Genomic DNA, 12,373 nt, shown 5'->3' with positions numbered 1-12,373 from the left:
GGAGCAGAGAGTTCTTAGTAAGGCTGGGGGTGGGGGGGCACCATTCTTGGTAAGGACAGCACCCATTTTCTGACTATAGTCAAAATTAAATTGCAATAAAAAATACTACAAAACCAAGGGGTGGGTGGGATATTTTTAACTTGCCTCACAGGGTTGTGAGGATAACTCTGCCAATAGGAGAACAATGTAAGCTGCTTTAGGTCCCCTTTGGAGTAAAAGTGTGGGTATAAATGAAGTACATAAATAAATAAATAAATAAATAAAACTATTACCCATGGTAGGCCCATGTGCCATACACTACAGTGGTCTAATCTGTAATTCACCAAGGCACATACAGACACATAATTCTATTGGTAATTGCTTATGAAACTGTAACATTACAAAAAGATATGTTTTAAAATGCTAGACCTATTTTTCTAATACCTCAACATGATAAAAGATTCATAAATTGCTAACTGCTACACTTTAAAAAAATAAATGGTAAGGGGATTTGTGCCTTGGACGTACTACATGGACCCATTTAACAGTTACTATCGAGCGCCTGTGAGTTGGCTGGCCACAAAGATGCTCTTAATGTATAATCACATGCTATTTCAAAAGGCATAAGCTCCCCTGGACTTTTTGAAGCAGATACATTTGAATGATCTCCTTGTACACCCCCCCCCCCAACAAAAGTATTTTTGGTTTCATTCAGACCCCAAGTTAACTTAAACCGAGCTCCCACTCACCGAGAGATGAGATGGAATCCTTGACTGCTTATCTCAGCCAGAAACTGAAACTTTTACATCTAGCATTTCTCCTTTATTTGCTATGCAAACAGTTTTAAGCAAGAAGAGCCTTTGATTTCCAAGGCCCAGTTTTTGTTTGAGGAAGCCAGCTCTTCAGGAGGAGGAGTGGAAGATTTTGCATTGAATGTCATTTTATGCGTTTTTTAAAATTATATTAGCCACTTTTGAAGGAAGCAGAAACTTAAAATATAAATGGATTTTTAAAAATCATGAGTTTTTATTTTTTAATCATTCAAAAACCATTTGACTTTAGAAATATCACATGGCAAGGGTGCTGGAAGTTAGGAAATGGGCAAATGCTAGGTAGAGCCCCTTTAAAGCAATTCAGGGAGAGGCTGAACTGACACAACCATCCTGAGGAGTTATACCCTTCTAAGTCCAATGAAGTCCATGGGCTTAGAAGGGTAAAACGCTCCAATCTTTAGAGCTGTTTCACGTATATCTGCCTATTGTGGCACCAGCTTGCACACCCTTTATGAACATGATGTATATGCACAGCTCTGAGCAAGGTCACTCAGCAAGCTTCTACGATAGATGGCAGATTTGTACCTGGGTCTCCCAGATCTTCGTCCAGCAAATGACCACTATGCCACACTAAGAACTGTCTTTTGGGGAGAGCTCAAAGATGCTCACATATGGGTCCAAATGAACTGGAGCAAGCCTCGTAAGATGTTCCATCTACCAACCAGGCAGATGTGGGGTTTTTTGCAGGTGATGGTAGCATCCTGTTATTCACTTCCCTGAAGAGGTGTGAAAGGCTACATCTCTCCAGAGACTTCATCAACGCTGTGAAATATTTCTATTTCTTTCCTCGTTGGCAAAGAAGGATGGCTGTTCTGCAACTTGCTGTTTTTATCCTGGGAGATTTTCAATTGTGATTTAAAGTTTTATATGTGTGTACATGTAACCAATATTGTGATATTTTTATTATACTGCTGATATATTTGATAGCTTAGGCTGCTTTGGGCACAGAAAAGGCAGACCATAAATTTCTAAAGAAAAGCTAACCCCGCACACCCCTCTCAACAACAGGTATTCCGTGCCTCTGGGAATCTTTGAAAGCGGGGCATGAAAGAAAATTCACCCTGTGTTGCTTCACACTCTTGCATGTGCGTGAGACATCGCACATGGTGTCCCTTGCTCCATTGGGCCCACTACATTAAGGATCTCAGTGCTTGTGTTTTGGGGCCTGTCATGCTTCACAATCTGAACAATGCTTCCCTTTAAGAAGTGCAAAGGCACATTGGAGCAAATGGGTTTTAGAACTGACAGATCCGCTTTGGAGAGGGGAACAACAACAGATAGAGCAGATCATCAATCCCATCGCTGGTTAAAAAGATTTCATCACAGAGGTCCTGAAGAGCAATTACCAATTAGCGTGAGCAGTGGCCGCTTCCAACACAGTGATTTTTTCCCTGTATGAACAAAGAGAAGCTCCTACCATTAAACGGCAGCATTCAGTAGTGTGAATAACCTAGACATAACCCATCTGGATACTGTCCTCCTCCTACCCCCTTTATCAGTCTCAATTTCTCCAATGTAAAGAGAAAACTTGTGGGTGAAGTGTTCATGTGGCCACTCCCCTGTAGCCCCCACCATGGAAGGAGGAAGGAGGATCAGTAACTTCCCACAACACTTTCAGAACCTTAAAGGGTTTCCCCCCAGCTTTTTTACTGAGCCATGCTGTAGCGCTCCAATAAAGTGAAGGAAAAAAATGCCCTTTAAAGGGCTCTAAGGAGGGGGTTATGGAGGCCCCCATCACATTGTTCAGGTGGGAATAGGGGAAGAAACACGGGGCGGGGGGGCTGGAGAGCATTGCAAGCCACATCAGAATGGAGCTTGTGGATGCTGTTCCTGTCATGCCCTCAACTGGAAGCAACTGGTGGCATGCTAGATGCCACTTGGTGCAAGGCAGCTTTGCACTTTTCCTTGTCATTGTTTGGTCTTTCCACTCAGGGCCTCTGCAAGGATTTGCAAGGCACAGCAGCAACCTCCCCCATCACAGCAAAAGGCCAAATTTCCTGCAATGTTAGACAGGCACAACAGCCATCGAGCCCAATCCTGTCAACCTTTCTTCTTGCACAGCATAACACAGGATTGGGCAATAAAAGTCCTTCAGCATACAGCTGATCTGCAGTTTTGTAACTCTCCAACCATGGCAGCTTTGCCTGGACTCTGATCTGGTTTTTCCTAAATGACCTTACAACATTATAGCTCTTGTTATCCAACTGGGTTGTAGAGGCATAGCCGAAAAGTCTGCATAAACAAGTAACTGTACAGCAACAAGGAGTCTGGGAAGGAGACCCTAAACACTCGCAAATTAGATTTCCTCCCCTATAAAAGAAATTAGGATAGCATCAATGCCCCCAAACAGTGGTCCACATTCAGCCATTTCTTGCCTGGGTTTCCAATCCAGCCAGCGTTGTATAGTGGTTAGTTGGGAGTGTCATATTAGGATTAGAGAGAGACAGATTCGAATCCCCGTCTAGCCATGGAAGCTCGCTGGGCGACCTTGGGCTAGATACTCTTTTCAGTCTGATTTAGGTTTAGGAGGTCAAACTAAAATGAAAGAGGGGGATGGCATTATAAGCTATTTTGGTTTCACTTTGGAGAAATAAGCAAATACACCCCTTCAGGCCCCTCATCATAGCAACTAGGGGGCCAAATTGCCAAGTGGCTTCAGACAAACAAGCAACACCTATGTTTGCAATCCTCAAGTGGAATTAAGGCGCATTAAAGGATCCAACAAGGAATGGAATCTTCAGCAGCCACTTGCTATACCAGCTACCAAACATGAAAAAAACTTGTTAACCTAACCTTGAGTCCTGCCTCATTCCTAGTTGTTAGGTCTCCTCTCTGGTCTGATCTACCCATAAAAGTTTGTCTAAACACAACTCCTATTTATACCCTGTTTGGGCCCAAAACAGCATGCGCCACTGTTCATCCTTCTTCCATTTTATCTTCACAGTAACACCCTACGAGGGAGGGAGGTTAAACCAAGAGAGTGTTTGGCCCAAGTCACCCAGTGAGCTTCCATAGCCGAGTGAGGATTTGAACCTGGATCCAAACACTTTTAACCACTACATTATGCTGTCTCTCATGGGTACAATAGAATAAGGAAGTGGAATTCTGAGGCAGCATGAGGGAGTATATACTTTAGTAGTCTGCACTGCTCTAGCTGAGGCATAATTCTGGCCGGGCAGGAACAATTGCAGCCAAGTGCTTGTTTACAAAAACTTTTAGCAAGAAGTTCCCAAAATAACATTTCAGTAATACACAGCTAACCTTTGTTCTTCTTTGGTCTAAACTGAGGGGGGGGGGAACCCCCTCCAATTCAGCACCCGTTAATTTGCAGTAATGTTTCCCTGCAGCTACACTAATGCCTTTGCTGTCATCCCCTGCTGCCCCCCATAGCTCAGGGGTTTGAGGTTGATGATTCTGAATATGAGCAGCAAGGTTTTCCTGTTGCTTTTCCTCCCCTATGGTCTCTCAAGATAGATTTCATGGTGTTACTGCCACAGCTTTCCCTCCTCCTCCTCCTTCAAACCTCTTCAGTCCTAGACTACAGATTTTATGAGTCTGCTCTCACTCTTGGGGGACACAAATGCACCCATCTGCCCCCTTTCACAATGCTCTGTCTCATTACAGTGTTAAAAAGCATTCTGGGAAGGAAGGCATCAGTCTGACTGTGAGGGGAGCAAGCCCTTCTTGTCTTCAAGATCTTTGGCCTTAACCCCTTCCTCCTCTTCCCTTACTAGAACAGGGCTTAAGTATGGGTAACTGTCCTCAAACACATATTCCTTCATCCCAGACTCCTGGCCTCATTTTCCCTCCCCTCCTTTTGAAGACTTCCTGTCAAGTTTTAGAGACTCAGTGTCTCAGAGCAGGAACCAGTTTTGTGCTCCAATACTCCATAAAGAGCCATGCATACTGAGACTGTAGTACAACTAATAATGATAATAATTTTGCCAAGCCTACCACTTAGGAGGTTTCTACCAGGCTTGCATAAGCAAGGGAGCATTCACACTGGGGACTTTGAGAACACAGGTTCAAAACCATTACTTGCCATCAGCAAGTTTGAACCCAGATGGACAAATCCATATGCCAGTTGTAATGAAGAAGCAGACAGCATACCCCCCCTGAAACAAGCATCCAAACTACCTTCCTCTCAGCTTGTTTCCCGAGCGAATGTTCTGAAAGACATTAGGAGGTGCAGGAAACAACCTTTATTCCAGCATATGCTTTCCTGTGCACCCACCATACTCCCCCCCACAAACTGGGGGAGACACTCTTTCAGTGCATGGCTTCCCATTTGGGATACTCTCTCTGCCCCTTATTACATAAACCCAAAGAAACTTTGCTTCTCTCCAGACTCAAGGAGATAATCCTCTCCCTTTCCCACACTGACCCTAGAACCATAGAAACTCAGAGCTGAAAGAGATGTCAAGGGTCATCTAGTCCAACCGCCTGCACAATGCAGGAAATTTACAGTTACCTCCCCCTGCCCATGGTGACCCCTGCTCCCACCCCCCTCCCGTGGTGACCCCAGAGGAAGGCAAAAAACCTCCAGGATCTCCAGCCAATCTGGCCTCGAGGAAAATTCCTTCCTGACCCAAAGTTGCAATTAGCATTACCCTGGACAAATAGGAAAGGGCTGCGAAAGAGCATGCAAGAGCACCAGCTCATCCCGTCTTATCCTCCCTCTCCTAGTCTGCCTAAACTCGTACTGGGTTGTATAATCAGCACTGCTGTCAGAGCAATAATTTTCTTTAATAATTTGCTTTAATAAATTCACCTCTGGCTACTTTGTTCAGCTCACTTCTCGACTGTTCTTAAGTCCAGCCTCCAATCCCTTTCCCCGGAGGTGCCATTTTCAAAAGGGTCTACTGGAATTTTCAGCTAAGTGAGTTATAATTCTCAGGCTTTAAATAAAGGCACAAACACTCCCTCATGGGCAACTGGAAGGCGCACGCCACTTCGCCAAAGATCTCTTCTCTCCTCCTGGCCACCACATTACTCATCATTCGCACGGCTGCGCGCCAGACTCTTCCAATGTGGCCCCAAGGGGCAGATGCTGGGCTCTCAGCTTCTCTAGCCAAGCTAAGCCTCCCCGCCCCGGCCCACCTCCTGCAAACGCAGGGACCAGCTGCTCGGGTCAAGCCACCACCTGAGGGGCACAGCTCCACGCCCTTCCCCCAGCAGCTGTGCTCCCTCGCCCCCCACCCTGCTTCTCCTCCCCTGCTATGTTTACTACCAGGCAGCCACGATTCCCAGCTGCCCCCTGCATCCCAGCCGCCCCCCTCCCTCCTTGGCACCTCACCTACCTTGCAATACAGAAAGCCTTTCCTCTCCTCACCCCCTGATCCGAACGCCTGGAAGCGTTTTTTCCTCTTAAATAAAAACAATTGAAACCACAAACAAGAAACCACCCCCAGCAGTTCAGACTTCTTTGCCAGCAGCTGACAACACAGCAAGCAGCTTTCAGAGCCCCACCTCTCTGTGTACGTCATCACCCGTAGCCAGTGGGCATATTGGGAAATGTAGTCCTCAAAAAGGAACTCTCGTGTGTCCCGTATTCTTTCTTCTTTTCCGAGATTCTGGTCTCGTCAAGTCTGTAGTAGCAAAAATAAAACTGGAGTCTTGTAGCACCTTAAACTTATATACATGTTTAAATGTGGGTCGAGAAATTCTTGGAGATTTGGCTGTGGCGCCTGGAGGGTTTGACGAAGCGGGGGGAGGGGGGAGAGCGCGCGAAGGAAGCTCAGTAGGGTATATTGGGTTGCCAATTTCCAGGTGATAGCTGGCGATCTCCCAGAATTACACTTGATCTCCAGGCTACAGAGATCTGTTCTCCTGGCGAAAATGGCATCTGGGCATTATATCGGCTAAGCTCCCTCTCCAAACCTTTGTCCTTCCCCCAAATCTCCAGGAATTTTCTAATAGGAGCGGGCAATTCTAGTATAATATCATAAAATCCGCCATCCAAAGAAAAATTCTTCTCCAGGAGAGTTACTTTTTACAGTTCCGGGAGGTTTCCATGCCCCACCTGGAAGATGACAACTGCTACCTTTGGATCTTGTGGTTTCCTCCTTGAAAACCTCGTATATATGGTATATATGGTAAATGTCTCGTTAGAAAGGTTTCCAGTCCACAGAAGCTTATACTGGGGTAAGAGTGGCCACGGTTAAAAGAGATGGGACATCCAGGTTCAAATACCCACTTTGCCATTTAAACTTTCTTGGCTGACTGCAGGCTTTAGTCTGGCCTACCTCATAAAGTTGTTTCTACGAGGATAAAAATGGAGGAGTGGAGAATGATGCTGTGAGCCACTTAGGGTGCCCGCTGGTGAGGTATAACTGAATTCATTTTTATTTAAAGACACCTGGGAGATAGAGATGGACCAGAGGGAGCAATGTTTTTTCTCCACATATACCTCATCCCCCATTTCCTTCAAATTGTTTTGAAAACTTCATCTGCCCTTTGAGACTTTGTCATTTCTGGTTTTAGTATTAGTGGTGTTCCATTAAATTTGTGGTTAAAACTGAACTACAAGTTGTGAGGAAAATGTGGGGGGGAGGGGGTCTCAAGCCTTACATTTGCCTCCTAATGCAAATGAGGGGGGGCAGGTGGAGTTAGGCCATCTGAAATCATTAACGGATATGTGGGAAGACATACTTAACTCCCCTCCCCCTTTTAAAAATGCAACCTAACCAACCACAAAAGGTGTAGTTCTGAGGGGGGGGGGAGGGTGGAAGGGAAAGTACTGTTTTCTGAAATTCCAAAATTCAAGTTGTTCACATTGCTGCTACCATATTTTCAGCTCTGAGGATTTTCTCCCTTTCTGTGTAGGCTTCTAAATGTAATGAAAATAAATGAGTTGGTGAGCATGAACTGCAATCACATATCACCCTACAATACCAGAGGTTCCCCTGAAACAAGCCCTTGTGTCCTGTAACACCCCCCACCCCTACCAGGAATGCCAACTTTTTTATTCTATTCACCCTCTGTTCTTACATCTTCAACAACAAATGTTAAATCATATGCATTCGCCAGAAGGTTTATTTATTTACTTACTTATTTCCCAATGAGGACCCAAAGCAGCTCACATAATTCTCCTCACTGCCTCCATTTTATTTTCACAACAACCCTGTAAAGTAGGTTAGCCTGTGAGTATGTGACAGGCCCAAGGTCACCCAGCAAGCTTCCACAGCAGAGTGGGGATTCGTGCCGGGGCCTCCCAGATCCTAATCCAGCACTTTAACCACTTTACCACACTATGACACTGTTTATTTCCAGAGGCCAATATTACTGTATTTTTAATATATGAAGATTTTAGTTTTGAAAAACTGAAACTGAAGATTACATAGGAGTCAGGTAACCCCTTACATACAAACATATGTGATGTCAATTCACAACTGATTTATGGAGACCCTAGCAAGGAATGTGATACAAGTGGTTTGCCATAGCCTTCCTCTGCAGAGTCTTCCTTGGTTGTACTGCATCGAAATACTGACCCTGCTTAGCTTCCGAGATCTGACGCAATCAGGCTATACCATGCGGCCTGCCCTCCCCAAGTAGCACCTTAAAAAGTCTAACAAAATGCAGCATGAACTTTTGAGAGTCAGAACTCATTTTTTCATGTGCATGAAGTGTGTGCTCTGACTAATGAAAGCTCATGGTGAAATAAATTTTGTTAGCCTTTAGGGTGCTACGTGTGATTTTGCTTCAAAAGACTAATAGCTACATCTTTGAAAATTAAGAAAAATTAGCCTAGGGGGATTCACCTGCAAAAAATAAAACACTCCATCCTGTTTTTAGTGGGTTGTGGACCTCAAGGAATAGATATCCTTGGGAGTGGGGCGGGGGTGGGGGGAGTTGCCTATCACAAACTGGAGAGGAGCCAGTAAATATTCATTTCTGCCACTGGCTGCCAGCTCCATTGATTTGCCTTCCTATAAGCTATTGGTCTTCAGCCTAGGGGTGCGAGGGAAAGGAAGAGGAAAAAACATTAATGGGCTACATGCTGTTTAAATGTGCACGTCAAGCAGGGCAACGCCAGCAGAACCCCCTATCGAAGTCATCAGCCCAGTAAAATGAGCTCTGGGCAAGCCCAGCGTTCTGAAATTACACCTCATCCGAGGGTGCCATTTTCAATGACCTTGGAAAGAAAACGATCCGATCATTTCGAACAATGAAACCTAGTACTGTTTATCAGTGATCAGGTTATGAACTAGAGGTGGAGCCTGGAGTTCTTCCTAAATTACAACTGATCTCCAGAGTACAAAGACCAGTTCCCCTGGAAGAAATGGCTACTTCAAAGGGAGCAGTCTGTGATATACCACAGAGTTTAGGAGAAATCCCTGTTGAGCTCCCTTGCCTCCCCAGACTTGACCATCTGCAGGTCCTGCCCCAAAATCTCCAGGAATTGTTGGCAAACCTGAAGTGTTGATGTGGCCCCATCCAAATGTGAAGACCAAGCCCTTTCGTTAAAAGTGCGGAAGCAGGCTTGACTAGACTTTTCTTGGACATTTTGCAACCTGGTGTGTAATAATCTGCCCAGATTTTTCTGTTCCAGATGGTTAGGCACTGGGCTTGCTGACTCTCAGGCAAGCAACTAGCCTAGCCCACTCCTTGATCTGTAAAGGACCAGTGCATGTGTAAACAGCATGTTCTCCATGAATGACAGGAACTCTTGCTTTCTGTGCAATGCTTCTCAGCTTTTGGCCCCTCAGGCCAGATTTAGCAATTCTTTCCCTGTCACCATCCTCTCATTTATGAACAGAATGCAATACCTGCTGAGAACTTATTTCAGGTTTTGCACACTGTGTCTCACATCGGAGAACCCTGGCTTTCCTTTACTGGAATTAATGCTGGGAGAATACCAGACCCCGCTGGTATTTTGGAGAGGTGCAGCTGAGGATTACTTAGGTGAGGCTCAAAACAAGGAGCCCCCCCCCCTAGTTCTTCCCAGGTTCTGTTTGACATTTCCTTTTCCTTTCATCCCATACTGAGAGAGGAATGCAGTGATTCCTCAGGTCCCTCCAGATGGTGTCCTTGTGGGTCATCATCTGAATAGGGTTGCCAAGCCATGCCTGACACCAGTGAGAACTTTAGGGGGGGGCATAGGGGTGCCGGTATTGCATGCACCATGATGTCGCTTCCAGAGGAAACCAGAAACGATGTCACATTGCTCTAGGAATTGGCAGAAATTCTAAAGTTTTACCATAGAGTTTCCAGTGATTCCTAGAGCGTCATTATGTCATTTCTGTTTTTTCTCCAGAAGTGATGTCACACTGAGCATGTCAGTGGCAGCTTTTAAAATAATATTCTCCATTAACCATTGCTACAGTGGAAGACTTGGCAATTCTAAGCCTGAATAATGTATAATCCTCTGCAGCTTTACATTCTCAGTGAATAACAGGTTCTCTGAGGATGGCTCATCTCTTATTCTTGACAAGCAGTAGGATGGCCAACTACAGGTTGGGAAACTCCTCAAGTTTTGGGGGTGGAGCTTGGGGAAGGCAGGGTTTAGTGAGGGTAGGGAACTCAGCAGGGTATAATGCCATAGAGTCTACCCTCCAAAGCAGCCATTTTCTTCAGTGGACCTGATGTATGTATTATAGAGATCAGCTGTAATTCCAGGAGATCTTCAGGCCCCAACTGCAGGTTGGCAACCCTAGGTCTCACTAGCTGGGGAGGGGGGCAGTCACAACTCACAGGTTGGAATGCAGGCTGTACCAGAAAGGAGGCTGGCAAATTCTCTGCAGGAGTGAGTGCGAAGTGGTGCTGAATTCTACCCTTGCACTTATATTCTTTCCTGCCTAATCTCCCACCAACTCTTATTTCCCTCCCCTGGAATCATTTCTCCTCTCTGATCCTCTCCAGGAGAAAAGCAACTAGAAATGGTGTATGTGCAGTCTATTTATTTATCTATTTATTTAGAATAGTTCTATGCCACCTCTTTAGAGTTCTTCTTGAGGCAGCTTGCAATTAAGATCTACAGTTGAGGAGGTTTTCTGTACCTAGATCCAGGATCTAAGAGGGCAAAGTGGTTTGATCTGTTTTTAAATTTAACTTGTGGTGAATATAAAGGGTAAATCTGCATGGAGCTTTTGAAAAAGCTTGGAAGCATATCCAGTCAAACACTCTGCAGTCATGTTTATTAGAAATAGGTGCGTGTGTGATTTCCCACTTTATTCCATCATACGGGAAAGTTTTATTACAGTTAAGAGCTTTTACAGGCCATGACATGCCCAAGTCAGAGTTTTGAGAACAAGGTTTTTGTGGGGGGAGGAGAGGATCATGCAAAGAATCACATGTGTTTTCCATATGGGAATCAGCTTGTGCAGCTGCCAATACAGAACGAACTCCATCCAAGCATGGTAGCAAGCCATCTGGATGGGAAGTTGCACATTTCCAGAGATTCCTTCTACCATGGTGCCGTTTTTCTTAAGCCAGCCCCTCACCTCACCACTGCCATTTTCCCGACTGCATCAATGGGATGCTTTTGTGGGCTTTAAAAAAAACAGTAATTGATAGGTCACTGTAGCATTATATCAACCTATTGCCACAATCTAATAGTTCTTCTGAATTCCCAGCTTTCGATTTCTTTTTTAAAAAGTAAAGGCTTGGACTGCATGGACAAGCTTCATGTGTGCTAGACAGCCTCTTTTATCGAGCGCACTTTCTCTTCCACTAGCAGTTCCATTTGCACAGGTTCAATGCTTTTCAATGAACTCTTGCGCAAACAGATGTGCTAGTGGAAAAGGAAGAATGTTCTATGGCAGAGGATGTTTAAAACATGCAGAACACGTTTACAGAGTCCCAGTGTAAGTCTCTTACTTTTTTAAAAAAGAAAAAGAAAGCTGAGAATTCAGAGGAACTAGTAGAGCATTGCACTAGATTGTTATAATGTTATTGCACTATTATGCATAGCAATTACCAATTAAAAAATAAAAAGGCCTCAAAAAGGCCTCAGGTGGTTTGGCAGGCAAAATGGCAGTCGATGGAGGAAAGTGTGTACAAAAGGCCGTGAGGCCGCTCCACTGCCAGTGCAAACACCTCTGCTGTCTGCGGCGCTTATGACAGGGAAATGTTGCCATGTGGAACATCTCTGTTTGCTGCTGGTCCATACAGAGACTTGACCAAAGATAAGTGTGTATCTCTACAGATATATTTGTATCCCCTGGATTTCTCTTGGTGAGGCAAGTTAAAAAGATGAGCACACCGTGCCAACTGAAAACAGATTGGAAAATGATCACATTAAAGTTATCTGTAGGAGAGCTCCTGGTAACTCTCCCCATAATATTTCTGAGTTTAATGAGAATGGCAAAGCTTGATTGTAAGCTGTACACTGGCAAAGATCATCAGCCCCACCCCCCATTGTAGTGCTCCAAATCCCACCCCACCCAAGGACTCAAGGTGGATTTCTCAAGATTATAATCACCCTAGGAAAAAAAGCAGATGAAAACTTCCAAACAGAAAATAACAAAGGAACAGGTAAAATCAGATAAACTTCGATCCTCAAGGGTTTTTTTTAACAGAATGAGCCAAAATCCAACATAAAATCATATATCACAGCCACG

The 12,373-nt window shown here is 44.7% G+C and overlaps 1 protein-coding gene across 1 annotated transcript in view; it reads right to left on the bottom strand.

Moving 5' to 3' along the window:
* The window catches only part of ORMDL3 (ORMDL sphingolipid biosynthesis regulator 3), a 32,454-nt gene extending 26,217 nt beyond the window's left edge, over positions 1–6,237 (bottom strand). Inside the window, exon 1 of the mRNA XM_054994961.1 lies at positions 6,113–6,237. The gene's annotated coding sequence lies outside the window, so the exon portion shown is untranslated. The remainder of the gene's footprint in view (positions 1–6,112) is intronic.
* Positions 6,238–12,373: the final 6,136 nt, after the last annotated feature.

The sequence above is a fragment of the Eublepharis macularius genome, chromosome 12, assembly GCF_028583425.1.
Source record: "Eublepharis macularius isolate TG4126 chromosome 12, MPM_Emac_v1.0, whole genome shotgun sequence".
Taxonomy (NCBI): Eukaryota; Metazoa; Chordata; class Lepidosauria; order Squamata; family Eublepharidae; genus Eublepharis; species Eublepharis macularius.
This window is presented reverse-complemented; position numbering and strand designations above follow the sequence as displayed.